The sequence below is a fragment of the Taudactylus pleione genome, unplaced genomic scaffold (genome assembly GCF_031769625.1).
Source record: "Taudactylus pleione unplaced genomic scaffold, aTauple2 ptg000043l, whole genome shotgun sequence".
Lineage (NCBI taxonomy): Eukaryota > Metazoa > Chordata > Amphibia > Anura > Myobatrachidae > Taudactylus > Taudactylus pleione.
In genome coordinates this window covers 11,946,889-11,952,119 of record NW_028284445.1, presented here as the reverse complement: position 1 = coordinate 11,952,119, position 5,231 = coordinate 11,946,889, and positions in this window count along the sequence as shown.

Below are 5,231 nucleotides of genomic sequence, written 5' to 3'. Positions count from 1 at the left end.
ATTTCTCCTTTGGCGTTAGATGGGCATCGTGGCAGTCACCACGGCCCCGCCAATCTCCCCTTGCCAGGGGAGCACAAGGGCTACATTTCTGCTTCCAGCTCTGAAGCTTCCCAAAGATGTCTGCTCTCTCACAAATTCTTCTTCTCAACTCCCTTTGTTCTCTCCCCCTCCTCCCTCTGCTCTGCCAGCTACACACCCAGTCTTCCCACCCCTGCGTGTCTATCTCTCCAGCCCCTCCTTTACCTGAAATCTGATCCGGGTCTCAGGCATGTAATATCTACAACAGGAAGCAAGCTCTAACACTGAGAGGGGTGTATTTACAAATACCATGCCTTAGAGGGTGTTACATGTGTTTGAACTCGCAGCGAGTTAAAACCATAATTATCACATGTGATAATTATGTTTTGATGAATAGGCCCCTGAGCATGCTCAGTTTAAAGTCATAGGGGCTCATTCATTAAATATTTGTGGCTTATTCCACGAAAACACCCGTTGGGGTAACTGCAAATATTTAGTATCACCCCCATGTAAGAAGGAGGGACCGCAAAGCATTCCGGAGATTGTCCCCCGCAGCCAACACCATCTGAAGATGGCACTAGCCTGTTGTAGCCTATTAGCTGGCAGAGGGTTACCATGGAACCCTCCCTGGCAATGGTGGCCACGCATGTTTAGTCAGTGGGACTTTCGGAGCCCCTGTCCCTGTGGGTGCCGGATAATACATTCCAATGCTATGATCGCATCTTGCAATGCAATCATGGGTGGTAATATTATGCCCAGATTGCATTGCAAATGCGATCATTAATAAATGGGCCCCATATAGAGGGAAAACTGTTCTTTATGGAGGCTTCTGTATCCAATATAGCTACAATAGTATAGATCCCCTTCAGCTAATATACCTGGATGTGATGTCGAGTGAGGACGGGAATACGTTCCCTGCCATTAAAGTGCTGTTATTTTGTCCCAAATGTAGTATCTGGCCACCAACAGTAAAAACTTGTAAAATTGCGGGGTCGCTGCGCTGGCCATGCTTGGGTACATGGTGGCTCACTTCGCCTGCCACAGGTTGCTATTCCCAAAAGATGTCCATGTAGATAGTAACTGATGACGTCAGGGTACATTAACTGCAGGAGATCTATCTGTAATCTATAATGGGTGCAGCTGGATATGAACCCATGGGTCAAGGGTAGCCCTGCGCCGCACACCCGATGACTTCGGAAAGATGGCACAGGCAATGGAGATAGCAAAGACTGTGGTACTGTGCCATAGTTTTTGCTATTTTCTACACGTGCGCCATCTTTCCGAAGACATCACTAGAAAGATAAACACAGCAGGATGCCCCTTAGTTACACTTATACACAGAAGGATGCCCCTTAGCTACACTTATACACAGAAGGATGCCTCTTAGTTACACTTATACACAGAAGGATGCCTCTTAGTTACACTTATACAGAGAAGGATGCCCCTTAGTTACACATACACAGAAGGATGCCCCTTAGTTACACTTATACACAGCAGGATGCCCCTTAGTTACACTTATACACAGCAGGATGCCCCTTAGTTACACATACACAGAAGGATGCCCCTTAGTTACACTTATACACAGCAGGATGCCCCTTAGTTACACTTATACACAGAAGGATGCCCCTTAGTTACACTTATACACAGCAGGATGCCCCTTAGTTACACTTATACCCAGAAGGATGCCCCTTAGTTACACTTATACACAGAAGGATTGCCCTTAGTTACACTTATACACAGCAGGATGCCCCTTAGTTACACTTATACCCAGAAGGATGCCCCTTAGTTACACTTATACCCAGAAGGATGCCCCTTAGTTACACTTATACACAGAAGGATTGCCCTTAGTTACACTTATACACAGAAGGATGCCCCTTAGTTACACTTATACCCAGAAGGATGCCCCTTAGTTACACTTATACACAGAAGGATGCCCCTTAGTTACACTTATACACAGAAGGATGCCCCTTAGTTACACTTATACCCAGAAGGATGCCTCTTAGTTACACTTATACACAGCAGGATGCCCCTTAGTTACACTTATACCCAGAAGGATGCCCCTTAGTTACACTTATACCCAGAAGGATGCCCCTTAGTTACACTTATACACAGAAGGATTGCCCTTAGTTACACTTATACACAGAAGGATGCCCCTTAGTTACACTTATACCCAGAAGGATGCCCCTTAGTTACACTTATACACAGTAGGATGCCCCTTAGTTACACTTATACACAGCAGGATGCCCCTTAGTTACACTTATACCCAGAAGGATGCCCCTTAGTTCCACTTATACACAGAAGGATGCCCCTTAGTTACACTTATACACAGCAGGATGCCCCTTAGTTACACTTATACCCAGAAGGATGCCCCTTAGTTACACTTATACCCAGAAGGATGCCCTTTAGTTACACTTATACACAGAAGGATTGCCCTTAGTTACACTTATACACAGAAGGATGCCCCTTAGTTACACTTATACCCAGAAGGATGCCCCTTAGTTACACTTATACACAGAAGGATGCCCCTTAGTTACACTTATACACAGCAGGATGCCCCTTAGTTACACTTATACACAGAAGGATGCCCCTTAGTTACACTTATACCCAGAAGGATGCCCCTTAGTTACACTTATACACAGAAGGATGCCCCTTAGTTACACTTATACACAGAAGGATTGCCCTTAATTACAGCAAAGAAATACACTCCAGCATGACCCTTAATTAAAACTAATACACACCTGCATCTCCCTTAGTTACTGTGATACACACTGGTATACCTGCTTCTAACTGACCAGTGACAATAAGAAGGTATCAAACACATACTCACATTGAGATATAGGGGACGTAGTCCTGCATCATGGAAGCATGACCAGCAATTCAGACACACTGTACCGCCCCTCCCTCTTACCTTGTCTTTTCTCTCCCCTAAGACCACCTATTAAATGCTGCACACAGAGCATCAGTGAATGGGATATAACGTGCAGCCAGTGGCGGTTCTAGGGGTGGGCAAGCAGGGCTATCGCCCGGGGCGCTGCCATCTGGGGGTGCGGCTGTGGTCCCCCCATCGGCGCCGTAAGCCAGTCCGCTCTCTTGCCTGCCCCAGTCTTTGCATGGTTCTGCCTCCCCTGTCAATCTACAGCACTCCTCCTCTTCAGCTGCCTCTTCCACCACTTAAGCCCACTAGGCAATTGGTCCATGCTGCCTGTTGCAAGCGGCAAGTTTATGATGTGCTGCTTTGTATACAGACAGTCTGTTCATGTTACATTATTTTGTGACCAAACACCCTGTTTTTGAACACTTGGAAGTGTGTGCAATTTATTTACTTTATACTACAAGGTATAATTAATGGTGATGGGAAGAAATTAGAAAAATTTTTAAAAAGGAAAATAAGAGGAATGGAAATTATAGTAATATATAAGATTAAGGAGAAATGTGGAGACATGTTTAAAGATGGATAATGGTATTAAAGAGAATGCAGAGCCAAGGGTTATATTTATCAATTATCAGATTTTACACAATTTCTTATTGTAGCTATTTGGGGCAATAAATTATATACATAATCCATTCCCACTCCTTGTCTTCCCATTCTCTGCATGTGTCTCTGATCCCTCTCTATGTTCACCTGTCTCTGTCACTCTCTGTTTGTTAGGTTCAGTGGCAGTTGTAGGGGAGAGCAAGCAGGGCTATTGCACTACGAGATAATGTGTAAGGGACATTACTGCGTGGCATAATGTGTAAGTGGCAATGCTTAGCGTGGCATAATGTGTAAGTGGCATTGCTTAGTGTGGCATAATGTGTAAGTGGCAATTCTTAGAGTGGCATTATGTGTTAGTGGCATTGCTTAGTATGGCATAATGTGTAAGTGGCATTGCTTAGAGTGGCATAATGTCTTAGTGGCATTGCCTAGTGTGGCATAATGTGTAAGTGGCATTGTTTAGTATGGCATAATGTGTAAGTGGTATTGCTTAGTGTGACATAATGTGTAAGGGACATTACTTAGTGTGGCATAATGTGTAAGTGGCGTTGCTTAGTGTGGCATAATGTGTCTGGGGCATTACTGTGTGTGGTGTAATGTGTTATAAAGAGCATTACTGTGTGTGGCATAATGTGTAAGGGTCATTACTACGTGGCATAAGGGGCACTACTACAGTGTGGCATAATGTGTATAAGGAATACGACTGTGGCATAACGTAAACAAGCTATGTGTGGCATAATGTGAATGGACTCTGTGCGGCATAACGTACAAACTTCGGCGGCGCCATATTCCCAAACTGTGCTGCTGTTCCCAATCTCTCCCAGTATCCCAGAAAGCCGGTGTAGACAGGGAGCAGTCACGGGAGACGATGGAGCAGTAGCACACTGCAGCAGCGCATCCACTTTCTGCTGGAAATGCCCCCTAGAGTAATGAACAGGGGGCATGTCATGAAGGCACAACCCTTTTAGGGAGTGCGCGCAGAAGAACGCCTTATTTTTACATATTTGCTAATTTTTTTATCTTTCGGGGGAGAGGGGGGGGCGCCAAAGGGAACTTTCGCCCTGAGCTCTACAAGGTCTAGAACATGCCCTGCGTGCAGCCCAATTGGGAAGAAGCACAGAGCTCCCAAAATGGGCACTGCCTTGTCTAAATAGGGGCAGCTGGGATGTATGCATCATGTCCAGTTTCTATTTTATTTAGCACCATACACTCTCCCCAATAATCTCTTCCGTCAGTTATTATGAATAGAATTTCTAAATCATTTATTAAGAAAAAAAGGGATTGTGGGTGGGGTACAGAAGGGGAAGATGGCTGATTTTGAAATGAAAGAGAAAAAAATCCAGTTCCTCATTCCGGATACCACTGCTGCTGACAATGAGGGGGCCACCACCTGAATGATAGAGGAGACAGAACTGTACAGGCCTGGACTGACAGGGTGGGGGGTCCACACTTGTGCAGATGATCTTGGCCACACTGTACATATATATCGATTGCACAGAGTACCACACTGTACATATATATCAGGCTGCACACTGTGCACAGGGCACCACACTGTACATTACAGTACAGTATATACCAGGCTGCACACAGTACCACACTGTACATACAGTATATACCAGGCTGCACACAGTGCCATACTGTACATATATACCACCAGACAGGCTGCAATCCGACCGCACTCCACAACTTCAGCACAGGTCAGAGTGTTGCCCGGCAACTACAGCGTCCGGGCCAGACT